Genomic DNA, 27,500 nt, shown 5'->3' with positions numbered 1-27,500 from the left:
ATCTTGTACTTTGCACCCCCCACCCCCTAACGGTTATCTACAGCCGTGACTTGTGGTGGCTGGTTGCTACCTACCTAGTGTTGGCCCCATTCTCCGTAACAAAGGGGGGGAATGAATGCAAAGCATGTTTTCTCAGGTTGCACCTGAAATGAGATGCGTTTTATAGAGAATTGGGTGAGGGAGAAATCATATTGGAAGCATTCATCCATGGTCACAGCGCATTAAAAAAGGACGTTCGTGCCTCTTGCCGCTTGCAAACGGCCGCCGTTGTTGTTTTGGTTGCGGAGAAAGGGTATACCTTACGCCATTGATTCCTTGTATTTTTCTCACTGGTGTGGCCGGGGAAGATATGTAATCCAAACAATTAATGCCGGAGGCAAAGTGGTGGACCTAGATAATACACTGGGAAGGTATGCACAGCTTGAAGTCAATTACATGCATTTGCATAACGAAAACACCTAATTGGTACTTACTGGATGCTGAGCTGAAGTGCTTGCGTTAGAGTGTGTGTGTGTGTGTGTGTGTGTGTGTGTGTGTGTGTGTGTGTGTGTGTGTGTGTGTGTGTGTGTGTGTGTGTGTGTGTGTGTGTGTGTGTGTGTGTGTGTGTGTGTGTGTGTGTGTGTGTATGCACACTAAAAAAGTGCTTACACCAGTCGGTGTATACATAACCACACTGAGCCGGCGTATCTATCCTCTGCATGCTGCATGGGATCAATACAGGCCAAGGGTCTGGGAGGTAATTGAGTTGGCCTTGCATTTTGTAATTCTATTACCGATCTAGTTTACTATTAAAAACTAAAACCACCAGGATACCCATATTTATCTAGACATGTGTAAAACGTCGAGGATTGCCTCTGCTGCAAAAAACGGCGATGCCTTTTAGTAGTGCAAGTACTGAGAAAGTGGCCAGTGCATCCCCACTATTATCTGGATACTAAGCAGTAACCTTCTTGTATAAACGTTTTCTTATTTTCCAGTGTAAAATGCTAAAAACAATACCTGCCACTAGCCTGGAAATCCACACGAGATCTCTATTTTCTCTTATTATCTTCAACTTGCTGCTTCACGGGTTGTGTATCCTTGAAAGGCTGCTGAGATTGCTATCGGGGGCGGGGGCTGGGGGAGGGATTCTCTTATGTCTTGAGTATATTATAGAGGCTAGCACCTGAGGAAAATTGAGCACATCCTGAGGCAGCCCAGCACCGCAGAAGAGGAGTACCGCCGGGAAGAGGTCATCGCTAGGTTAGGAGATTCAGAGCCAGTGAATTTATAGACAACACTGTGGTGTAATTAAAGCCATGCCCCTTATTTGCTTTGCGCTGCCTTTGTCTTTGAATTGACCGCCTTTGAATGGCTCGTCTCCAAGCTTGTTATTAGCAATAAAGCCCATGCGTGTTCCCCTTTTTTCTTTCATTGGGGAAACTGGCAATTTGGGCTAATGGGCTTTTGTGGACACTAACGAGAAGCGGCTAGTGCTAACAAGGTGCCGCTAACAAGTCGACGTTAACAAGTTGTTGCTAACAAGTTGGCAATAACAAGTCAGTGCTAACAGGCGGACGCTTGCACGTCGAAGGCTAACAAGTCGCAGGCTTACAAGTCGACGCTAACAAGCTGAGGCTAACAAGCTTGCGCTAAAAGTCTGCACTAACAAGTTGACGTTGTTATTGAGGGTACATTCCAGTCTAGACACTGCGTGTCGTAATGTGTCCACGTGTGCACATCTGTGCGGAGCTGCAGAGCGGCGCCTCCTCTTTGAAATGCAAACGTCCCCTGGTGGTTCGGAGCCTCTAGAGAGTCTCCGCAGGGGGTCTGCCTCGGGGGCAGTAGACCCCCCCCGTGGAGCCGGGGAGAGCAGGGGAGGGGGAGAGCGCTCTCCCAGGCGGACCCGCTCCCCAGGTGTCCCCCCCCCTTGGATGCCTTTGTCCAGCCACAGTGGGGCGTCCCATCCCTTCCTCGCCTTCGCCTCTTGAAGGAGGCAGCCACCTCATCCCTGGCTCCCGGTCATACCTTTCTGCCGGTAATTATTCAACGTTTGAGCCCGTGCGCTAATTCATTTCGTTTAATTCCCATCCGACCCCAACGCTCCGAGCGGGAGGACGGATGAGTGCAATAGAGCTCTGCCGTCTGTCGTCCTAACGCCCCGGCTACTGACTCCACGAGGACCAATGACAGTACCTCTTGCTCCCTCTCCCAGGCGAAACCCCCACACGGATAAACGTACCTCTATGGCTGACTTTAAAGAGGCAGGGAGACGTGGTTTATGGCGCCGCACGCGGCCACAATTTGTGCCACGCCGTCGTGGTTACGGTCCGCCGGTCCTGACGCCCGCTGCTGTTGTGTCTTTGTTTCGCTGGTACCGTAGGAGCTTATAAAGATCTCACCTTGTTTCACGACGTTCTGAACAACCGTGTTACAGTAAAGAGACTGGGGGGGAACTCTTGTCTGGCGCGGCTCGTACGACCTAAAACTGGCACCGAGCGCACTGGAACACAGAGTTCAAACACTGTACGCCGCACGCCTGCCAAAAGTTCAGCCATCGGTATTCGAGGCAGCTATAATAAGCAAGGCGGTGTCTGATGGTATGTGTGTGTGTTTGTAAGGGAAGGGGGGGGGGGGGGGACATGTTTGTAATGGCCTTCTAGGCTTCTATTAATTAAAACAGGTTAGAAGTCCTGTGTTATTAATGGTACATTGACACTGATTAAAAAAAATCGCATGTCGAGAAGATCTACCGTTGGGGTCGTGATTATGTGTTGCCCTGGCTGGATTAATTTGAGTTTATGAGACACCCCGCCCCCGGTCGATGGCTTTAGTCATTTTACCAGCAATTAGGTCTGCATTGTGTTTTGCTGCTCCCCACCGAATGGCAACTTGCGTCGGGTCGATCCTAGAAAACAATCCTTTAATCAGATAACAGGCCTCCGTCGCCCTGATTTGCAGTTTGTCGGCAGTTTATCAATTACTGCTTGTGGTTTTCATTCTGCCAGTCAGTCTCTGTCTGGCTGGCTCACCATGCAGCAGAGCCCTGTTATTGTACTTAAACAAATCAATTCTGTTGCAGAACCTCCTCCCCGCCCTCCGTCCTTCTTCATCCGCCGTCATTATGAACTGTTTGCAGTGCAGAGCACATTGATTTTCACAGGCCTGGAAAAGCTGTTGATGAATAGCACACAGAGGTATCTGGGGAGAATCTGTATTTCTTTTTTTTCTAAAGCAGGCAGCATAGCCTCAGCCTTCGCCCCCGTCCCCCCCCCCGTCCCCCCCCGTCCACCCTCCCCCCCCCCGTCCACCAGCCCCTCCTCTTTCCCCCCTAACCCTCCCAGAGCTCCTTCACTTTCTCTTTTCAGTGTAAAGCACTTTCAACAACGCCGGAATGCTCCCAGAGATTTCTTACAATTATATATAAATATATATAGAGCGGGAGAGATGATTTAAAAAAAAAAAAAAAAAAAAAAAGGGTGAAGGACACAGGGGACCTCCATCTCCCACCAAATGTGAAATTACTCCTTCTGGTTAGATAGCTTTTATATATGGAGCATTAGCCCTGTGCTGTCAAGCAAAGCACAAATCTGTGCAGGGAAAGTCAGTGGTGTTGTGGCTGGGGATCAAACAAGCTAGCTCGTAGGCACGTGGCACCAGGCTTATGAGCATGATACCGCCGCGGCTAACAGGATGAAGTTAAAACAAGGTGGGTGTATAACAGCGAGCAGGGGTAGTGGGTGGGATGGGGGGGGGGGGGGGGGGGGTGAACTGCCGTTTGTTAAACATACCCGCGCACATGGGCCATTAAACCATTTAGGCTGAGTTTTAGAAAGTCTTTCAGCGAGCGCTAAACAAGCAGCGCTACTGTGATCCTCGTGTTAACAATGAGTCTGCTTTTAAGAGAATGCAAATATTCACAACCCCTTAAATATCTGTCGTTTGGCAACTGAGAGCATGGTTCGTAACAAAGATAACACATTGTCAAACGGAGACAATGCTCACCCAAAGCCTTTCCTGTTGCGCTAGTTATAATATCACAGAACGGGTGATTAATTAAGAAGAACTTAAGTCTCTGCGCTTCCTTGCTTGAGTAAACAAAGATAAGACCAGATTATTGGCCCTGACTGTTCTCTCCGAGTATGATTATTTCTTTGAAAAAGTTGACAACAGAAATAATTGCCATTATGTAAAATCATATCAATATTTATTCGGTCCCGGCCGGTACCAAGTCTTAACCGTCTCCAATCCTTGAATACACATTCAAGCAGGGAGACGTGGATGGGGGGTGGGGGGGTTGGCGGGGGTGATAAATTGTCACTGACCGAACCAGAAGCTACGGTCAGGAGTTGAGCTGCAGTGATGCCAGGGCTCCCATTTTAATAGGCTTAACTGTCAATCAGGGGTGAATAGTAAGCCGGCACACGAGCGTGGCGTGGGGTGGCGTGGCGAGGCGGTGAACTCAAGTCTACGGGCGGACGCTTAACAGCCCTTCCAGCGGGGCGGGCGTGTGTGTTGGAAGGCACCGGGGCATCTCGTCTTGGTCCGTCCATCGTGGGCGAGGGAGCATGAAGGAGAGCTTATCCATGCACGAGGCGAGGAAAACAAAAGAGAGGCATGTATCCTGTTGAGGCCGGTGTGGATGGAAGCCCCCCCCCCCCCCTACACCCCAAGGAGCTCATGTGGCTGGCACCCCAAGGAGCTCATGTGGCTGGTTATAGCGGTACCCTGGTCGTTGAGGAAAGCTTCGAGAAAGACCCCATACCGGTGGCCATGGTCGATCGATAACACGGTGTCCCTTGTTTCTGTTGTTGATGCTTCCAGGGCCAGAAGAAGTGAGCTGCTGGAGTCGTCCTCTTCCTGGTGTGTGAATGGGTGGGGGGGGTGCTTCGCGCTGAGGTACCCAGGATTAAGGTCAACCCAAGTAAGTGAACATCTCAACTTTATTCCTAATGTTGTGGAACGGCCTGTGCCTTTTGGAGGGGGGCGGGGGGGCTCTCCCTCTCTCCTCTCTCCCCTTCTCGGATGTCCCTCGTCCCCTCAATTAATTTCTGGACAGGCTGCCCTGCCGGGGCTAATGAACATGTCACCAATTGCTCTTCTGGGGGAAAGTGAAGGGGGGATGGGGTGCGAGAGTGGGGATAGAAAGGGGGGGAGTGAGAGCGGGGGTACTTTGGGTTCACTGAAAATAGATACGAGTGGGGAGGGTGGCAATATCTGTCACCAGATCGTTTTTCTAAAGCTGCAACATTGCTTGTTTGCTTGGACATACCGGGCCGCGCCTTGCACCGTGTTCTTGCCAAGTGTTTGGTTTTCTTTTTTTTTTTTTGGGGGTTCAATATGCAACGGCGACACTTTGTGTACAGCCGGTGGGTGGGACGCTGTGTGTGTGTGTGTGTGTGTGTGTGTGTGTGTGTGTGTGTGTGTGTGTGTGTGTGTGTGTGTGTGTGTGTGTGTGTGTGTGTGTGTGTGTGTGTGTGTGTGTGTGTGTGTGTGTGTGTGTGAGAGAGAGGTTTGACTCACCTCACAGAGCAGGCCGATTTCATCAGCAGCTCCCGGGGCTGAGTAACGAGTTGTTGAGATGTTGCGTCTGTTTGGGATTTGCACAGAGGTTTGGTCGTGGGGCGTGGTGGTGGGGGTGGGTTACATGAGAGCAACACTGACAGCTGTAGTTTCTCTACGAGAACCCCACCGAGGGCTTACCTAGAAAGGTGTACACGCACAGTGGAAAAAGGTCACGGAGGCCCTCCTGTAGCAGTGAAAAAAAATAGATAATACCTCCCACAGCCAGAAGTGCAAACCCGCGTTGCGTGGGAAATGTGTGGATCAGTGTGTCACGAAACACACAGTGTGCTGTGGGATGAATTATGTCACGAGGGAAGGGGACGCTGTAATTGGTCTGTCTGTTGTATTATACAATACAGTGATGGCTTAGGAATTACATTTGGAATTGGGACATCGCACCCCCCGCAAACATGTGCACGTGTGCATAATAGATAAGAGTGGTTAATCTTGATTAGGGCAGTGTGAATACTGAGAAATACTCTAGCCTGACAAACATCTGCCCGGCCCATGGATGAGTGGGATTAAGCAAGGCGATTATTGTAGAGACGTCAGGCGAGGTAGACAGCCAGCCAGGGCAGGGCCAAAGAGTGGGAGGGGGATGTGACACGAGCAGTGATGTGACATGAGTGGCAACCGTACGACCACACATCTGGTTCTCTCTCTATCTCGTTCTCTTTCTCGTTCTCTCTCTCTCTCTCTCTCTCTCTCTCTCTCTCTCTCTCTCTCTCTCTCTCTCTCTCTGCATGTGACACTCTTGACTCCAACCTCTTGTTTGAAGGATGCTTGTCCTGTTTTAACGCGAGACCCGTCAAAAAACAAACCATCTCAGAGGTGAAGGCTCTCTATACTGCGCTCTGCAGAAAAAGGATTTATAGTGCTTTTCCTAGGTATTTATTTTTTATTTTCAATATGACACCCAGTCTGCCTCGTTGCACTGCTTTGGGGATGGCACGTTACTAGAATACTACACGACTCTGCCAAGCCCGGTCGTTTCTCAGCTTCCACTGCGACTGCCACGACTCCTACACCAATGCATGTCCTAATGAATAATTGCTTTCCTCTGTGACATGTTCGGGTGAAAAGGGTGGGAAAGAAATATCCCCTTCCTGTCAGTGGTCTCCTTTTTTTCATTCTTGTGTTTCTCGTGCGATCTGGAACTGATAAGCACAGGGCCCTCCGGCAACTGAACAGGAAGGACGGACAGAAAGGGAGAGAGAGGAGAGAGAGGGAGAAGAGAGAGAGAGAGAGAGAGAGAGAGAGAGAGAGAGAGAGAGAGAGAGAGAGAGAGAGAGAGAGAGAGAGAGAGAGAGAGAGAGAGAGAGAGAGAGAGAGAGAGAGAGAGAGAGAGAGAGAGAGAGAGAGAGAGAGAGAGAGAGAGAGAGAGAGAGAGAGAGAGAGAGAGAGAGAGAGAGAGTCTGACCCAGAAGGCTCCTGGCCTAGTCACACACATGTTCACCCCAACCCCCCATGCAACCCCCCCCCCCCTTATGCAACCAAACAAGAAGAAAAGGCAGAGACTCCAGATCCCCGGACATGCTAGTATAGTATGTGTGTGTTCATGATCTAACCCTGCACGCACTGGGATTAGCAAGTGTAGGCGTGTTGGCAGCACCGGAGCGCACAAAAATAACAACACGTTTGTGGTGTGTGCCGCTGATCCCGTGGATGTTTGCTTAAACACGTGGCTCGATTGTTCAATTGACTGACGTCGAGTTCAAGTGGAAGCACTTTGCTGCACAAGTGCAGGGGGGTAGCCCGGCGAGAAGTTGGCCTTCATCTTCGACCAACCCCCAGCGCCAGCCGCTGATAAGCCTAGCAGGGCTATTGTAGCATGCGTGTGTATGTAACGGTTTCCTATAGCCGGGCTGACGGGCTGTGGCGTATGGAAGACAGTGTGCGCAGACAAAGAGCAGATGTCGATTTGTGACACATGGACTGGAGGCGCGTGCTCTGTCACAGGATGGAGAAGCACTAGTAGCCGGCAGTGTGATTGTTGACATCATTGAGGCCAAAAGGGAGAGAACACAGTGCTCGGCGCTACAATGATTTATAAAGCCCGGACTGTGTTTTTCTTCTTCTTTTGTAATCAATTCCGGTATGTCAATGCGTTGGCATTTCCTCGGTAACAACTTGTCAGCGAGTGTCGTAAATGTGAAAAGCCACCTCCTCTTTCTTTTTTACTCTCCTATTTCAGTCTTCTTACCTCCTCCTCCTCCTCCTCCTCCTCCTCCTCACGTCTCAGTAGACAGTTGCTGTGAAGAAGAAGAACAAGAAGAAGAGGAGGGGGAGGAATAAGGGGGGGGGGGTGCTTTGGGAATCTCAGGCATATCTATTTAGGTCAGGGCTCCGGTGGAGACGTTCCGGGGTGGTATTCTACCCCGGGAGAAGACGCCAGATAGCGGGCCGGTGTGACAGTTGAGTTATTAGGCCATTAGTCACCAGACAGAGGTGGATGAACATGGCATCTGTCAAGAGAGCCTCCTTACAGATAGCTCTGCGAAACCTACGGCCAGGAATCTAGCGTGCCTCCCACCACCACCACCACCACCACCACCACCACCACCACCACCACCACCACCACCACCACCACCACCACCACCACCACCACCACCACCACCACCACCACCACCACCACCACCACTGTAGGAGCGAGGAGGAGGAGGAGCTGGAAGAGGAAGAAGAGGCTGGGAACAGGGCCAGAGTTACCCTGCTTGCTCTCTTAGCTGCTGTTGATGACCCCGGCATGCTGTCCTGGGAACAGTGCAGCAAAACACAGAGAGGCAGAACTCGGTGTACTGGACTAAAAATAGACATGGCGTCATCCCCATGTTCCTGACTGGCTCTTTCTATCTCCCCCCCCCCGCTCCTCTCCCTTACTGACACGCAGATACTCTCTCACACACAGAAATGCACACACAAACCCACACACAGATGCACACGACACATGAATGCATGTACGGACACACACGGTGCATCAGTGCTGGCAAATACCTTCAGAGAGCAGTGCTGCGCCGGTGATAGTCGGTGGCATGCCAGAACCTGTTTACCAACTGACAGGAGGGCTCCTGCTGCACAAAGTGGGTTTCCAACACAGATGTTACCAACAGCTATGTCTGATTCGTTCAAACCGACGCCAGCCAAGAGGGGAAAAGGAGCTGCGAGGGATGGCCTGTTCTTCTATCAACCCTCGCTAGTATACCAGGTACCGTCTTCAATACTGAACGGTTGGCGTCGGACGTGACGCCAGGGACTGGACCCCCCCCTGAACCGACCTCACTGGGACAAAAGACTCCCTGATAAAAAATGAAACAAGGGAAAATCACACGAGGCGTTACTCACTTCCGTTTGATGCTAAATTAAAGTGGATAGCCCCTGCGAGACCGCCAGCGATGGATACCATGTCAATTTCCTGCCCGTGATGAACAGCCCTAATATGCCACGCTTCAGCGGCCAACAAATTAATGAATGCCTCGGCGTAATATGTTTTAAGAACACTTGGCATGGAGAGACGCGGCTGGCTTACGAGCCGGTCTACCCCCGTGCTGTTTCCTCATGCACAGCTTGAGAAGCGGTTACATTAACCAAGCCTTTCTTCCTTTGACGCGTAAAAATGGCGCTATATATGTGGCCATGTTTCCCGTATGTCGCCGGAGAACACGGACCAACGGTGGCCCGTTAGCCACGCTAACGGGCCACATCTTTTTGCGAGCCGTGTGACCTTGACGTCACGACTTGTAAATGTTTCACGGGCCAAGGATCTCTGTAAAGGGGAACGGGGGGGCGGCCACAAGGGTGTTGCTTGTCATCGCCCTGAGTCATCGGTTGATCTGAATATTGATTCAGCGGTGTTTCATATAAAAGATACACCACAAGAAATTACCAAAGCCTTGGCTCTGGTTCTCACAAAGTGTACACATACACCCCTCCAGCCCAGTTTGGCCATCAAATGACCCTCACGAAATGGAGGGTAGAGAATTGGGAAGAGTTAAGGGAGCTTGAAGTGTCCAACAATTCGTCCAGGCTGGCTTTGTGCTCCCCAGTGATTATAACAATGTTAACGTTGGGTGATTAAATAATCAGTAACGAGAAACTGTGGTTTCATGTGCCGTCCCTCTCGGTTCACAGCCATGATGATGATGAGGGTGGTAGAGTGTAAGTGAGTGCAATTGACAACAAGGGTCTGCGGTTCCTTAGGGAGGACCGAGGCCGGCCGTGCAGACGTGCTAGGCTAGGCAGACATGCTATGCAGGCGAGCAGGAAGGCTGGTGGGCCAGCTAAGAGGGTGCCCATGAAAGATTCATGCACCTGGGGATCTTTAGCAAAGGGAGTCAGAGAGCAAGCTGAGCCCATAATGAAGTAAGCTGTAGAAGGTCTTTCAATAGCTTTGTTAGGGCTTTCATGAGATTATCTGGTAATACACACGCGTGCTATGCACAATCGAGCACACACACACACACGGGTATCTGAAAAACACTCCCACACACACAAACACACTTGAGTTGAAAACACTCACACACACATGAACACACAAACATACAAACACACATAAATGTATTTAGAACACTAAAATCTCTCTCTCTCTCTCTCTCTCTGTCTCTCTCACAAACACCCATATATATATATATATATATATATATATATATATATATATATATATATATATAAAGCTCTTATACATATGCCTAATTGCTTTTTTCCCCCCAATTAACTAACCAAGCATTGCCATTGGGCACTCGATAAAATACCCGATTTTAATTTTAAACATAGTCCCTGTCTTAGAAACGGTACTTATGTACGGATCGCAGGTTGAAAGGGTGAGGAAGAACGAGAGGGAGCCACCGAGTGGGAACAAGACGCAGATAAGGGGAGGATGAGGAGGAGGAGGAGGAGGAGGACAGGTGGGCAGTGTGAAGACGGACAGCAGCAAGCCAAGGAGGAGCAGCGCGAGGAGAAGCAATATTGAGACAGCTGCACGTGTGGCGTTGTGTAACCCTGTCAGGGGTCTGGGGCGAGAGGGGGGGTGGGGGTCACATTTTAGTGTCTCTGGCCTGGCTCCTGATCCCCCCTACAGCGGGGAGACAAACACCAGCCGTTGTCTCTGATGTCGGGGGGGGGGGGGGGCCCACGTCATACCCGAGGGCCCATAAATCACACTCGCCCTCGACTCACCCGTGTGGCTCACAACAATGGACACACACCTGCCAATGTGGCGGCTCTTCACGCCACGAGGGGGGGGGGGGCTGTGTGAGTCTTTGTGGGCCATCCGCTTGTGTGAGTGTGTGTTGTGTTGTGTTTTGTGTGAATCAGTGAAATACCCCCTAAGAAGATATACACATAAAGAATGAATTGACATGAATGACAGTTCACAGCTCGGTGGCAAGTGACTTTTTATCTGTGTATCCCCCCCTCCCAACATTCATACTCACACATTCACTGTGGATGGGTTGGGGGGAACTGTGTTTGTGTGCGTGTGTGTGTGTGTGTGTGTGTGTCTATGTGTGTGTCTATGTGTGTGTCTATCTGTGTCTCAGTCTGTGTCTGTGTCTCAGTCTGTGTCTGTGTCTGTGTCTTTGTCTGTCTGTGTGTGTTTGGTGTGTGTGTGTGTCGCAGCCCGGGTCACATGTCTGTGGTCCGGTGCTGGCCTGGCCCTGTGCCTTCCCCTGACCGGGAGGTGGTGGCCGGCCCAGGCAGCTGACTGCTGCGGTTCACGGGGGAACTGAACCCGCGGGTTGTGTGACGGTGCGGCACCACACAATGGAGCGACTCACTGTCAGACGACACACACGCACACACACACACACACACACACACACACACACACACACACACACACACACACACACACACACACACACACACACACACACACACACACACACACACACACACACACACACACACACACAGACCCTTCTCCATCCAGAACATTTCTTAGCTGTTCTACTGCGAAGGCTGCTGTTTGGTCGGTTTGTGACATCCTTTCTCTCTTCCCCCCTCTATGAAGACATTTAATTTCTTTCCCACCCTGTTTTGACGGGAGGAGTTGAACCCTCACACGTTGTTTCCCTGTTTGTGTTTGAGTGTGTGTGTGTGTGTGTGTGTGTGTGTGTGTGTGTGTGTGTGTGTGTGTGTGTGTGTGTGTGTGTGTGTGTGTGTGTGTGTGTGTGTGTGTGTGTGTGTGTGTGTGTGTGTCTCTCCTACTCTGTATGTAATAATGCTGGATGGAATATAATTGGGATACTGATATAAAATGGGCCCCGCACGCTACAGGGAATAGCGGGGAGAATATAATAGCCGTTCCTGCCATGGATATTTTTTTCAGAAGGGGGGGGGGGGGGATCTATTCCTTCGTCAGTTCCGTCGTCTACCAGCCCCCCCCCCCCCCCCCTTTATTTCAAACGTGCTCTGGAAGACACCAGACTTGTGTTTCCTTCTTCTTCTTCCTCACTCTTCACTCTTTGGATTATATCCGGGGAATGCTCCATGGGCTGGAGTACTTTGGATGGTCGAGGCATTTCTCTGCAGTCTGTCAGGGGCCAGGGAAAACCTGCCATGAGCAAGACACTACCTGTGGTCCCGGATTGCTCCCCCTTATTATCGTTCATGATAATAATCCTCACACAACAACAGCCGAGTCCTGATTATGGGTCGGTAGCGGAACGCCGCCCTGCTACACCTGATACCCTGACCTTCCTTCAGCCAATCACAAGCCATCACCACCTCGCTGCAGCGGGCGTAAGACGCTCTCTGCTAAATTAATTATTCAGATTGGCCGCTGGAAAGCATTGCCAGCAACCGTGTTGAACAACATCTATAATGGCTTCCTAGCGAAGGATTAATCGCCGCGCGAGGCCACCGTCAAAGCTGACACGCCACAGACTGTCACATGTAGGTGATATGTGCACGTGTGTGTGTGTGTGTGTGTGTGTGTGTGTGTGGGTACATGTGTGTGTGTGTGGGTACATGTGTGTGTGTGTGGGTACACACGTAGGTGTGTGTGTGTGTGTGTGTGTGTGTGGGTACATGTGTGTGTGTGTGGGTACATGTGTGTGTGTGTGGGTACACACGTAGGTGTGTGTGTGTGTGTGTGTGGGTACATGTGTGTATGTGCCAGACAGGCAGGCACGAAGGGATACATCAGAGACGAGTTCACGGAGAGATCAGGAATTTATCTAACCGGTTATTTCTTTTTAATCTGTCGTATTAACAACATCCGGGGTCATGTGTTGTATTTCTCCTGCCGTCTCTGTTGTTATCGGCGCAACCTCTTAAACATGTTGTTCCAGATTGACATTAAAGAGACAAATAAGTAATAAGACGTTGTTAAATATTTACCACGGGCGGAAGCGGGGGAAATAAAATCCCCGGAGTGGCTTTTTAAACAGAGTTTAGAGGCCTTCCCCGCACTGTTTACAACCCTTCTGCTGCTGTTTAGCTTCAACCGCAGTAGGAAAAGGGCAAACATCCACAGAAATCCACAGTCCTGGTTTCCAGTGACATTTCACTAGGGTCCGGAGAATAGGAGTGTGTCCTTTACATTTATTTTCTAGTACATGGGGGAGGATGGAGAAGAGGATGGATGGAGGAAGTGTGTGTGTGTGTGTGTGTTTGTGTGTGTGTGTGCGTGTGCGTGTGCGTGTGCTGGTGGTGTTTGAGAGTGATGAAGAGTGAGAATCTGCTGGTGTGTCTCTGTACTGGTGGTGGTTCAGTGTGACCAGATGCAGAATGATAATCTTATTGTGTGTGTCTCTGTGCGGTTGGTGTTTTAGTGAGAAGCTGCTGTTGTGTGTCTCTGTGCTGGCGGTGTTTGATGTGTGATCAGATCAATAGTGAGAATCTGCTTGTGTGTGTCTGTGCTGGTGGTTGAATGTGATCCGATGAAGAGTGAGATGTGTCTCTGTGCTGGTGGTGTTTTAGGGAGAAGCTGCATGGTGTGTGTCTCAGTGCTGGTGGTGTTTCAGTATGATCAGATGTGACCAGATGTTTTGCCCGTGGGTAATTGAGTGATTTGCTGTACTGGGTGTTCTAGGCTTACAGCATGATTGACAATTCCAACAGATTGAGTTAAGGGTGGCAGTGTGTGATTTGTTTGATAGAGACAAAAGAAAAAGAGAGAGGAATCCCCCTAATTGAAAGTGAGTGATGTCTTTCATCTACCCTGGTCTCCTTGATCACAGTGTAGGGCCGATTGAAGTAAAATAAAAAGGACAATGAATACATTGGGATTATTAGAGGAACATGGCACAGTAATTAATTCAAATATAGATTTTATTTGTGTCTTTTATTGACGGCGCCATACGAAAATCCAGCTGAAAGGTATTTAAAAGCATTCTAAAGCTAGAATACACTTGCGGTGTGCAGAAGAAAAGGAAGTATCCAATTTACATCATCCTCTCAATTTACAGTGTAAATGGCTGCTTCCAAAACGGTTTTGCACTTATCCTATTTACATTCTGTAATGTAAGTATAAACATGGGGTATGCGTGCGGTTTTTAAAACGGTCGCTGCTTTCAAGGCGGCGTGCGAGGAAGGCGCGCGGATGATCCAGAACAGCGGCATAGGTTTGTATCTCGCTCGCGTGATCGAGTTTGCAAAGGGGTAGCAAAATATCCTGCGTACAAAAAAAACCAACAAGAAAAACCAAAGAAAGTAAGTGCTGAGCAACAGCAAGGTGTGAGGCACCGAGAGGGTCTGCGTCTGCACTAGGCTAATAGAAACGCACGCAGGAACCGCGCCAGAGTCTTAACCGCCGCGGCGGAGTGCTCGGGGAAACTGAGCGCCGGGCAAAGTGAACAGGAGCCGGTTGCTGTTCATTCAAAATATAAAAAACAAAAAAGTTTAGGAGAAAATAAAAAGAGGACAATAAAGGGAGAGTACGAAGCGACAGCAGCATCCAGCAGGTATTCAGCGGCGAGAGGTAGATTTAGATGTGTCGGCTGTTGTTGTTTTGATGTTTTCCCGGCGAACCAAATGTTCCTATCATGTTGGATCCCACCGCCCCCTCACCGCCAAGCAGACATCCAAACAATCCGCTCTGTGTGTTTCCCAGTCACATGCGATGGGAGCACAGGAGATCCAGCGTCAGCCTGTCCTGGCATTTCCTGGGGCTTTGTAAACAAACATACGAATACACGCGCGTGGACCCACTCACACACACATACAGGCAAACACACACATGCAACCACACACCAGACACACACACGCGGATACACAAACACACAGGCATGTACACCACACACACTTTCATACACACACACACACATGCACATACACGTACACACACACACACACTTGAGCACACACACTTAAGCACACACACTTGAGCACACACACTTTAGGAGACACACATGCACACGTACGCACAAACAAATGATGGTAGCTAGAGTTGAACATACTAATCGAGTTTTGCTATCTATCTATAAATAAAGCTATTTTAAAGGAATTCTGGAAAGTCAAAAATCGAGTATGCACACACACACACACACACACACACACACACACACACACACACACACACACACACACACACACACACACACACACACACACACACACACACACACAACTCCCTGCAAAGTCGTCCCCGTTTGAGATGTAACAGAAATAGAAATGGATGTAATACACTTCCACGTCTCTAAAGAGGTGGTACGAACTCTGTTCCTACCTCCTCTGTTTACAGGGATTCTCTGCATTCAGACAGTGTTTTGGCATAGGTGTAAAATAGAGGCAGATTGAAGGGAGTTTCATCACCTTTACATGATGCTCTGCTCCCATTATTAGGCACTTTAAAATGATGTTGTATTTCTATAGACTAGCAAGTAGACTCTCTCCAATACAGAAAGTGTTACTGTTTTCAAAATGCTAGAGAGTGAACTCGAGTTTATGCTGTTTTGGTTCACTATTTGCTGTGTTTGTTAAACATATAATGTGAAGCCATTCGTATTGTCAATTTCTTTTTAATGTTAAATAATTTGTAATGTTTCTATCATCCTAGTATACTCGTAATATCCATATGATCGGTAATCATATGTCAATCATAATAACGAAATGGTTTTCGGGAGTAAAACCGCATTCCTGGCTTCATTAAATCATATTCAGAGTTACTGCATGGCGTGTTTCAAAACCTCTCTGGTGAATCATTTCCTTAAGTAATGAATGATTCAGTATGTCTCTCTACTTGCCCCTATCCCTCCATTTAAGGAATATTAAATTTTTCTCCCTATTCATATTTTGGGGGCGTAATCATAGCACTAGTAGTAATATCAACAGTGGACATCTTGTATACAATACATTATGTAGTACACAGTGTTGTAATTGTATTCTTAGTAACACCTCGTTCAGTTAAACCTTTATAAGCACGGGGCGAGTAATCTCCCCTTTTTTTTTTTTTTCTGCATCTTCCATCCGGCACAATTTCACGCTGTCGATACCATAATCTAAAATTCAATAGCTAACATTTACGGCGGGATTATAATTTGGAGTCTCTTGTCGCGGGATGTAGGTCAGACCGGACGAGTCCATTGCCTCTAATATTGTAATCCCCCCATTCGTTCTGCTTCTTCACCAGGAAACACACACAGGGCTCTGGGCTCTGGGCTCTTTTGTGTCTGGCGCACTGCCCTGGGCATGACAGTAGCTCTTTATTCTGTTGTCTTGTTTCCACACGCGTCCCCCATTTGCTTGCCGGCCTTCCTTTTTGTCCACTTATCCACAAACAAAGGGGAAATCACATACTATGTTTTATTTTCTGCCCCCCCCCCCCCCCGATGAAAATGCTAAATCCCTTGGTCTTGATAAAAAAAAAATGGATAGCCATGAGTATGACCCTGCTAGTCACAAAGCAGGTTAGTGTGGTATCGCTTCCTCTGTGTTTTATGGGGACGTATGTGTCGGGTGTTTGTGGGGGAAGGGGGGGGAAGGGGGGAGAGGGGGGTCGAGTGGGGGAGTGACAGGGCCGCTGTCCCCAGCCCTCCCGCGTAGTCCGGAGGCGAGGCAAGCCCGTGTTTATGGTTCTAAGTGGGCGCCAGGGTCAGGCGGACATACCCCTGTTAACCTCACCGGGGGTCCTGCTCAGCGCAGCAGTAGGAAGTCATTCATTTGACCCGTCCGCTGATACGACTCAAGGGTTAACGGTGGTCCGCGTGGCCTCCCCTTGTTGATGGAGGAAAGACACTGGGCTTTTTTTTCTCCTGCTGCTCAAAGGGCGTCTTCACATGTGGGCTGTTTTAGCAGCTGTCCCCTGCCAAGGGAGAGTTGGTGCCGTATCGTTCTTGGCTCCTTTTCTTCCAAATGGGTTTTGTGCGACCATGCATGAATATGAAAAATTGATTTGTTTATACATCCACTCGCACGTAATGGATTTCTTCATTTTCATTTTCATTTTTTTTTTTTTCTCGTTTTCTTTCTCTTTTCTTTTTGTTCATTGTCGGTTATAACCAATTCGCTCACCGAGAACATGACTCACCTCGCCGGGAGAGGGGGAGGTATGAACGGCGCCCCCTGCATGTTAATATCCTGATCCTACAGCGCCGTCTCTAAGCGCTATAACCAGTGAGGGAGACCGCCACCACCACCACCACCACCACCACCACCACCACCACCACCACCACCATCACGCCATCAAGCTGGTCGTCCGTTGTGGCGGAGGAGCCCCCCCCCCTGACATGGACCCCCCCCCACCACCACCTCCACAAAAGTCATTACGCCAGATCAATGGTCCCTGGAGAACGGGAAGGCTGAAACACACGACACGTTTAAAGATGGAGGAGTGAGTGGAATCATTCAAAAACATACAGCGCGGGGTGGGGCGGGGGCGGGGCTGGGAGGGGTGGGGGCGGGGCTGGGAGGGGCGGGGGCGGGGCTGGGAGGGGTGGGGGCGGGGTCCAGACGGTTCACTGGGCCAAGGTGCATTGCGCAATCCGAACGAGAACATGGGCGTTACAGAACAGCTGTTCAGCATGTACCACCGTCCGTCCTCTCTTTCCGTCACAATTAGCACTGTGCAATTTCATCAGGGGATGAATTATTGAATTATTCATAATTAATTCTCAGCTTTAATTAAATAACATAATAAATAACGGACTGATAACAACACACATGTAGTTAAATACTCTGTTACTCACAAAATAGCATCAACAATACAAATTTCCATCTCGGCCCGGAACGCGCCCCCCTGAGTAGGATTAACGTTTAACCATGTGGGAGATGTGTGTCCGCCATGCGTTAAATCACATCCGCGTCCGCCTGCATGTCTTCGTCATCGGCCTACGACTTAATCCAGTCAGCCCCGCACGCCCGTGTCTGGATCTTTGGCTCAGTGCGGCGGCGTGCCCCCCAGTACTGCCACCCTAGTGCCCCGGTCTCCGTCTCATCCCCATCTCTGTAGTGCTATGATTTTATTCAATGAAAGAGAAAAAAGCTGCAGAATTCACAAAAATAAAGGAGCATCGGGACGTTTTCTTTCAGGCTTTGTTTTTCGGGGGTTTTGGCTTCCGCAAAGAGGGCAAGGCGACCTATTTCCGTGTGCGTGTTTTATGTTTTTTTCTTAGTGTAGGAGATTGTGCGGAAACGGTTGTGCTGCCGTCTGTCTGCATGGGTGCACGGAACACGGAGCTATGTGGCGGGATAGCTCGGGGGGGCGGGAGTGGGGGAGGGAGGGAGAGGGAGGGAGGGAGACGGTCTGTGAAGAGAGAAAGAGGAGAGGGCAGGCAAATGGAATGGGGGTGGGGGAGACTTGGAGAGCATTGTGTGTGTGTGTGTGTGTGTGTGTGTGTGTGTGTGTGTGTGTGTGTGTGTGTGTGTGTGTGTGTGTGTGTGTGTGTGTGTGTGTGTGTGTGTGTGTGTGTGTGTGTGTGTGTGTGGTGTGTACATCTCTCTAAATCGCCCTCCTTCCTATAGGAGCTGGAATGCATCAGGGGGGGGGGGGGGGGGGGGGTGGATGGGTGTGTGTAGGGTGGGGGGGGGGGGAGTGGCCTGGCGGGTTGATGTCACCCTTCTCAGACACGCTCCTCCCATTTCCCACTGTTCAGGAACGGCCCTGTGGACTCCATCCAGGTCAGGAACGTGGGCGCCCCAGGTGGCCCCCCAGGGCACCCCACTGACACCCTCCACCCACCCTCACTGCCCACTGACACCCATTAGAACTAGAACCCACACGACACCGACCGCTGTGGTCCCCAGATGTTCCCCTCTCTCTCTGTCTGTGTGTCTCTCTCTGTGTCTCTCTCTCTCGTGTATATTTTGGCGCGGTACACACATCAAACTTAGTTCCAGGATCACAACAATGTGTCAACATGATTAGATCTCACCCAGTCGCCACGTTAATCTGTGAAAGGAGACAGTTTGCCTCCCAGCGTATGTGTCGTTGATATGTATGTGTGTGTGTGTGTGGGTGTGGGTGTGTGTGTGTGTGTGTGTGTGTGTGTGTGTGTGTGTGTGTGTGTGTGTGTGTGTGTGTGTGTGTGTGTGCGTGTGCGTGTGCGTGTGCGTGCGTGTGCGTGCCCAGAAGTAGGTCATTGATTTGGGACTTGGACACTGATTATGTGCTGGCCTAGAAATGGGCTATAATCGGTGCGTTCTCTCATAGCCAAACCGCTTTTTTTTTTTTTTTAAAGTGCCGCGTTATTTCAAGGTCGAGACAACAAGTCATCTAACAAGCGTTCGCGGGGAAGCGTGAATATTTTACATGCCTGCAGTTCAACCGATGGCGGGTTTTTTAGTTTGTGATTGAGTTCTGTTACCCACTGTGTGCGATCACTGGGCTGCAGCCGCCACTACGGTGGCATTACGCATGCAGCCATGTGTTATGATATGACTGGAGGAGACTGCAAGTGTCTGGCTTATCGGGCTGATGTGTGTCAATCTCGATCTGGGCATGCCCTGCTCTGTTGTCTGGGCACATTTCCTGGATGCGGGCTCCGTGTGTTCCCAGAGATGCCTTTTGAGCCAATAATGTAAATATTCCTGGGTTGTCTTTGAACAAGCCAAGGCATGAGGCTTGGCTTTATCCTGAGCCGCCACGGCGTGTTCCTGGAGAAGTAAGCACTTGAGATGATGTTTGTTGGTTTGAAGAAGTGAAAATGGTAGGCGGCTACTAGCATTGACAGGAACTCTTAGGGCTAGTGGGGCTAGCCGTAAGACACTGCCGGGGAATGAGCTTTCTGGGAAACCTCTTAAAGGTGAGGCCTGCGCATTGTCTGTTTTCTTGTTATTATTCAATTAGCTTGTGATGGATTCACTCACTCAGGCTGGCCCTCGTGTTTCTCTGACATTCAGAGCAGGACCAGCAGTGTGGAGCTTTGAAGCTGGATGATATACGGTTGGGCTTGAAAGAGAGCGTATGTGTGCGTTTCCTGTTTGCTAGCTTTGCCGTGACAAGCCCACACTAAAAAGTAAACGCAAAGTAAACACGCGGCGCACGCTCACACAAAGTGGGAACTCGCTTTCTCCGTCTTAAAGGTATGCCAGCTACTTGCTACGGCATTGCTGCATTCCCTGATGGCTTACCCCGTATCACATTTTAAACTCGAGCTGAGTCAGGAGAAGCCCTGCGCAATGATGGCAGGCTGTGAAGAAGAAAAACGATTTACAACACACAATTTGCAAAGCCGTATTATTCCCAGTTTCCCTCAAGTGTTGGAAGCAAAACCCTTGTTATTCTATTAAACACAACCGTTGCTCTTGTAAATGTTAAAACCTCAAATGCATATCGTCGTGGTTTTGCTGTTGTTATTCGCCTTTTTAAATTTCATTCATTTTTTTCACTTGCATTTGTGAAGCCAGAGGGAGCCGTCAGCCACCGAGAAACGCACGGGACACAAAACCTGTGACAAAAACAGCCTCACCTACGACAGATGTAAACTCCCGAGAGAGAGAGAGAGAGAATATTGACCAGAAGCGACACAGGAAAGAGAGGTGACCTGAGTGCTCAGCTGGCCAAGAGCAGGGGAGGAATCTGCAGGAAGAGGCAGGTTCCCCCCCCCCCCATGTGACATGGCCCCGCCATCGCGGCCTCTTCCCCATCCTGCCCCCCGGCTCTTACCCTTCCACCCACCCCTTCAGTCCCCTGGCCGCTGGCTGCTCCGCCTGACCGCTCCCGGACAAGATGACCGGGTCCCCACCGCCACCACCCCATGTCCCCGTCATGGGGGGGGGAACCTCCTGGGCTGGAATGGCCTTTTAGGATTGGAAGGCAATGGTGTCTGGTCCTCGTGTTAACGTTATTTCAGTTTATTTTGAAGGACAGCTTTTGTGTGTGTGTGTGTGAGTGTGCGTGTGCACACGTGTGCGTGTGCGTTTGTGTGCGCGCATGTGTGTGACAATGCATTTCGTCCCATCTCTCCGTGTCCCCTCTCCTCTCCATGCAGGCCGGACAGGGGAGCCACCTTCTCGCTGCACCCGGCACGGCAGTGGAGTGTAACTCATACTAATTGCAATCAAGCCAATAGCTTTCGAGATCAAACACAAAGTGATCCCTTCCTCTTCAATGAAATAAACCAACACCCCCAACGCAGGCGCCTTCTGGCTGCTTTGACACGGCGATGGGTCGAGGAGCTGTTTAACGCTGCCAAGAAAAAAAAACAACGAACAGTCTCATAACAACAATGCAAGCAGAAGGATCGGATTCATTTGCATACCTTTTTAGCATCTGGTGGAGGCAGCCTGTGTATAATCGAACCCCTTCTCTAGGGCTGACCCCAGTGACAGGGTGGGGGTGGGTGAGGGGGGTGGGGAGGTTGGGGGATGGTGATTGTGGTGGTGGTGGTGGGGGGGATGGAGAGAGAGGGGGGATGCGGAGAGCAATCTCTCGCTCTCTCTCTTTCTCTCTCTCTCGCACGCAAGCAGGCAGGCAGGCAGGCAGGCAGGCAGGCAGGCAGGCAGGAGGTGGGACCATCTGAGCCAGCAGACAGACATGGTTCCTAGACGCGAGAGCAGGCTGGAAACAACTGTCTGGACAGGGTGTAGCAGCCCGATCACATGTCGGGGGGTGGGGTGGAGGAAGGGGTGGGAGAGGTGCTTTTGTGTGTGTGAGTCACGGGATGCAGGGGGGGGGGGGGGGGGAGAGAGAGAGAGAGAGCCCCCCCCCATGAGAGACAGTGGCCCTGGGGCACAGAGCAGTCTATTGACAGTCAAGCGGTGAACTGGCCGCATGCCGAACTAGCGCCCTCGTATCAAAGTCACTGCGTCTCGATAGCTTTCGCCTCCTTGCAGAAACCTTGGGAAAACTTGTGTGTGTCTGTGTTTGTGTGTGTGTGTGTGTTTGTGTTTGAACGTGTGTGCATGTGGGCTTGTGTTTTTGTGTGTGTGTATGTTCGGTTTATTTGTGTCTGTGGACTTGTGTGTGTGTTAGGTCTGCGTGTGTGTGTGTGTGTGTGTGTGTTTCTGTGTGATGGTTTACATGAGTATTTTTTTTCTTTTTTCTGTGTGTTTGTCTGTGTTTGTGTGTGTGTGTGTGTGTGTGTGTTGTACTCTCTGAGTTGGTGTGTCTGCGACCCGTGTGTTTTGCGTGTGCGGTGGTTGTGTTGATGTATTCTTCTGCAATGGCCGAAATGAGATGGTGCCCTAAAATAATTATCTGTATCTGTTGGGGCAGGCTAAGGCGGCAGCGTCTCGTACCTCGGAGCTGGCTACGGGTAATGAACCCGTCCAGTGGACTGAGTCGCTCCCCTGGACGAGAGTGATGAGCCGTGGGCCCCCGTCGTGCTAGCTAGCTAGCTAGTCTGTTAGCCTCTTTAATGAGACGTTCACAAACAACTCAACAAGCCTAGCGCTCAAGTCAATTTCAGTTGGATTCCGTGGAACTGGGCGGGAAAATGTTACTGTTATGACTCCCGAAATGGACTTTTGGTCGTTATATTACACAATGCCTTGTAGGTAATTAGTACAAAAAACAGGAAGTTACCAACCGAAATTAACAAGTGAGTTTGGCCACTCTGCTCCTTCAAAATAAAAGACCCCTGCATATCATGTAGTCTAGTTCAGAAGTCCCTGCTTACAATCTGGCGCATCACCAAATCTAAGCGTCTTAGAGTACCATATTAAGCGCTATATAAATTTCATTTATTATTATTATTATTATTATTATTATTATTATTATTATTATTATCACCATCATACTGCTAAACTAGGCTAATGTTTGGTTATTTGGAACCGTTTTTACGAAACTTAAGATGGACTTAAACAATCAAGCGAGGATACCCGATCGATGGCGCTACCGAAGGCTGTCCTTGGCCCTTTGCTGTTTTTGTAAGCCCAACCTCAACATTTGGTCGGCTAAGCCAAGGGGGGGGGGGGGGGGGGGGGGGGCTAGCAGGGTGTATGAAGTGAAGAAATATCACAGATGTTGGTCTTCTTGAACTCTGTCCTTCCCCTGTAACAGCCTCACCACTCAATCTGGCTTGTTATCCCACTCTGCACCCCCCCCCCCCCACCTCTCTCTTTGCAACATTCACAGGACTTCTCCTAACCTAATTCCAGTGACAGTGTGAAGTCAGGGTCTACTGCTCCATTACAGAGTTTCGTGTCTCCGTCATCTTGTTTCAGATGTCACACCATAGAAGTCGGTCTGCTACACCCAGGTAGTCCAAGGACATGGCTTTTATGTTACTTATTATATCACGCAGGACTATTGGAGTTGTACCTTTTAATATTTCCTAAATATTTAACCAATTTGAATATTTGGTCAATATTTCACCATTCATCTTTATAAATATAACAAAAATCTGTAATGAACATCCAAGGACGGTTGTGACTTGTGAGTGAGTGGGTTGGAATGGTTAGTTAGTGGGGTGGTAGTTGCCCCCTTGGACATATGCCTGCTTGTGTTAGTGTGTGTGTGTCCCGTCTGGGTTTCCTGGGGCCCCTTGTTGCAGGGCCAGTTGTCTCGCTGTTTTGAACAGAGAGGAATGGAAACAGCAGGCTTTGGGTTTCAACCACCACCACCACCACCACCAGCTCTGCCACTGGCCCTTGACCGCAACAGGGGTCACAGTGGTGGGAAGTGGAGGAGCTGAGGAGGTGTGTGTGTGTGTGTGTGTGTGTGTGCGTTGGCGTAGGTTCCACTTGGGAAGCAGGGGATACTTACTCCCTCAATATTTGTAATGGTTTTTTTTACGCTTAGCCTGTAAAAAACATTAAAGAAGCCAAGGACTTTTATTTTGAAAAAAGGCTATAACATTAGTCATAAATGCAGGTATTTTTTCCTCAGCACTGGGTTCTTTGACTTGAAAAACACAAACACAAACACTCACACACACACTCTCACACACGTACGCACGCACGCAGACACGCACGCGCACACACACACACACAATAAATATTTGAAAGCCAATCAGAATGCCTCAGAGCCTTACTGCCTTTTAAGGCAGTATATTTCCAATTGTCACCTGGTGCCTGTATTAAGTGTTTTCCTTTACATGAAAGAAATGCAGAAAAGCCCTGAATAAAGTACATCCCCCCGCGCTGTACAACCAAAACCCACGGCACTGGGTGTCTGTGTATGTGTGGGTCCTTCCTCGCACCCACTCTCACCACACGCGTGGTCACCAACACACGGTAATCCCCCCCCCCTCCCCTCCCCCCCCCCCCCCCCCCCCCCGCGCGTCTTCAATTTGGTTAAATCGAGGAAAGCCGCCTTAACCTTATCTGGGTCTTAGAGGCGGCCGGGCTGCTGAGATGCGGCGGGGAGATGAGGGGGCAGGAAGAGGCAGGGGCGCTGCTGTCTGATTGTTTGGCCTGTCTCTATCTCCTCCCGCGGGGTCATTCTCCTGGCCTCCGCCCCGGCAGCCTGCTACCAGTGGCTACGAGCAGCGCGCACTTGCGCACGCGCACACACGCGCGCGCGCACACACACACACACACACACACACACACACACACACACACACACACACACACACACACACACACACACACACACACACACACACACACACACACACACACACACACACACACACACACACACACACACGCTGATTGCTTCCTGATGAATAGACAGCAGCATTGCGTCCCTGTATCTCATGGGCTCGGGGGGGGGGGGGTCTGTAGCAATCTATCCAGGGGGATATTAAACGACCTAATGGCCGTATTATTGAGATAAGATGAACCTGGGGGGATCTCGTCGGGTGGTGTGGCGTCGAGGGGGGGCTGGAGCCCAGTTCGTTGCTCGTGCTTTTTTTTTTTGTATTCTTTGTGGTGTTGTTTTTCCACATTCGAATCCAGCGATGTTCTCATCAGAAGCATCTTGCATATTCAGGCCTGGCAGCTGGTGCACGTCTTTGTTGGGGAGTAGGAAGGAAAATAGGGGTGTTATTGATTCGGAATCCAATAATAAAACGCAGTCAAGTGTTTTTTTTCCGTGTTTTTTTTCTGTTCTTGTTCTCAGTCCAACATATGGAAAGCATAGCGCGACGCATCGGGGGCCCTATCGTGTGATTCTGGGGGCCCCCAGTGAGCCGGTGGGTAGAAAAAAAATAGAAAATACCAAAGAAGAAACTGGGCTGTATTACCACTGGCCTCCCGTCAGCCCTCTCTGTCTCTTCCTCCGACAGGAAGTGGCTAATTTCCTGAACTTGATACGCCATTTGGTCCGCACGGAGGGGGGGAACATCTGAGGGAATGGCGGAGAAGAAGCAGGGGCAGAGAGGGGAAGGGGAGGGGGGAGGCTTGTGGATCTCCGAAAAAATTCTCCACTTGAGAAAGCTTAATGAGTCTTCAAAAGTTTGGGTCAACGCTCTTTAACGTTTCACAGGTGGCGCGCCATTTTCTTCCCATCTCCCCCCCACCCTACCACACCGCTCCACTTCTCCACCTCCTCCTCCTCCTCCTCCTCCTCCTCCTCCTCCTCCTCCTCCTCCTCCCTCTTGACTTTCAAGACGGGGGGAAAAACGGCTAACTCAGGAAATGAAAGGTTTTCGCGAGGGCTAAAGCGCCGAGCAGGTTTTCGGTTTTCCCCCCGTTCCGCACATGCCCGGGCCTCGCCTCATTAGCCGGCGCTTCAAAGATACGCTGGCATCTTGCGAGCGGCCTCAGTCGACCACCGCAGGCCTGTACATCTCCATGGCAGCCAGGTGTTGATGGCGCCCGGGCAACAACACGGTTCTGGCTGCAGCGTCAAGAATTGGTGGCGGTGGAATGGCATCGTTGTCATGGTTGCGGGCGTGGGGCCAGGATTTGTCTTGGTTTCGATTCACCGGATAAGGCGCACGACGATGATGTTTGTTCCCTCGACGCACGGAGACGTCCAGCTATCGAAAGGCGGCATCAGGCCCCTACCTCCGGAGTGTCACATCCTTTGATCGGCGGGTGCCATCGTTGGGGTCTCTCTCTCTCTCTCTCTGTCTCTGTCTCTGTCTCTCGCTGCCTCTCTGACTCTCTTTTCCTTTTCTCTCTCTCTTGCTCTTTCTCTGTCATCTCTCTCTGTCCCCTCTCTTTCTCTGTCTCCCTCTGTCCCTTCTTTCTCTGCCTCTCTCTCTTTCTCTCTCTCTGTCCCCTCTCTCTCTGCCACTCTCTTTCCCCTCACTCTGTCTCCCTCTTGGTGCAATTATCCCCGATCATTGCGTCTGCACAGAGGTGGCTGTCGCACACATACACAACCTCCTCCATCGATTTGCCCCCGAGCCCCCTCTTTGACCAAAGTGCACCCCAACCCCCCCCCCCCCACCCTTCACGCTGGAACACACTTAACGCTGCCCTCGGCCCCCTTCACGTCGACAGCGGTCTGTGGCTGCCCTAGTGGCTTCTTTGGCGGTCTCTCGCCTTCCCAATAGTAGGCAGCAGGGGCGGCCTCATACAAAAGAATACATGAAAATCATGGAATCATTTCCAGACAAAGTGCTGATCTGCCGGAGCGTAACATAGCTAGCGCCGCGGAGCTAGCGCGAGGAGCTAGCGGGCGGAGCTAGCGTATTACTTCGGCCTATCGATCGGCAGTGCTCTGTTGTGGAGGAGAGGCCAGTGTGCAGAATCAATGCTTTTATTTTCTCAGAGGGTACCCGTGTACAGGCTTTCCTTTTCTATTTTTTTCTGCTGCACTGTCGATTAAAAGCGAGGGAGGCTAAAACGAAAAAGACAGAGAGAGAGAGAAAGAGATAGAGAGAATCCTCTTTCTAGTCACGATGTTTCATTCTTTGTTTCTTTTCTCTTTTCTGCTGCCAGACGCCCTTGTTTTCTATAATCTCTCTGGATGGTCTATTGTGTCACTTCACATCTCATCTCGGTGGCGTTGATCACCGTGCATTCCATTCTTTAGGGTCGGCGGACATTGTTTGGCGGATGACGTGCGTGTTTGTGCCGCTGTGAACACTCATACGGAAGATGGTCTGGGAACACAGGCAGACGTGTGTGTGTGTGTGTGTGTGTGTGTGTGTGTGTGTGTGTGCGTGTGCGTGTGCGTGTGTGTCTAGTCTACACATGTGCATTTCCACAAGCACACAAGTGTGCTTGTGGAAATGCACATGTGCAGACCAGACACAAATGCTGATTGTAAAAAGTTGATGAGTACATCTGTGACTTATGGCTCTAGTGTGATGCGTGTGGGCGGGGAGGGTCGTGGGCGGAGGGGGTGTGGGCGGAGGGGGTGTGGGCGGAGGGGGTGTGGGTGGAGGGGGTGTGGGTGTGGGTGGATGTCGGCACGGAAACACAAAAAAGGTGTTTGTGTATAGAAGCTTAGTTAGTGCCAGGACTGCTTTTTGCGTGTGTTAGTGTGTGTGTGTGTGTGTGTGTGTGTGTGTGTGTGTGTGTGTGTGTGTGTGTGTGTGTGTGTGTGTGTGTGTGTGTGTGTGTGTGTGTGTGTGTGTGTGTGTGTGTGTGTGTGTTTGCGTGTGAGTATGTGTTCAAGCGCCTGTTTGTGTGTGTGTGTGTGTGTGTGTGTGCATGTCCATGTGTGTGTGTGGGATGGGGTTTTCGCTAACGAGGGGCCATTGTGCCCTGGCTGAAGGTTAACTCTCTGAGTTCAG

The 27,500-nt window shown here is 50.3% G+C and overlaps 2 long non-coding RNA genes across 2 annotated transcripts in view; both read left to right on the top strand.

Moving 5' to 3' along the window:
• The window catches only part of LOC132446213 (uncharacterized), a 27,952-nt gene extending 21,047 nt beyond the window's left edge, over positions 1–6,905 (top strand). The window contains exon 2 of the long non-coding RNA XR_009522794.1: positions 4,804–6,905. This is a non-coding gene — a long non-coding RNA (uncharacterized LOC132446213). The remainder of the gene's footprint in view (positions 1–4,803) is intronic.
• Positions 6,906–11,141: 4,236 nt separating this feature from the next.
• On the top strand, positions 11,142–15,482 carry LOC132446214 (uncharacterized). The gene is made up of 2 exons (XR_009522795.1): positions 11,142–12,549; positions 12,616–15,482. It is a non-coding gene; the product is annotated as an uncharacterized LOC132446214 (long non-coding RNA).
• The last annotated feature ends 12,018 nt before the right edge of the window (positions 15,483–27,500 follow it).

The sequence above is a fragment of the Gadus macrocephalus genome, chromosome 18 (genome assembly GCF_031168955.1).
Source record: "Gadus macrocephalus chromosome 18, ASM3116895v1".
Lineage (NCBI taxonomy): Eukaryota > Metazoa > Chordata > Actinopteri > Gadiformes > Gadidae > Gadus > Gadus macrocephalus.
This window is presented reverse-complemented; position numbering and strand designations above follow the sequence as displayed.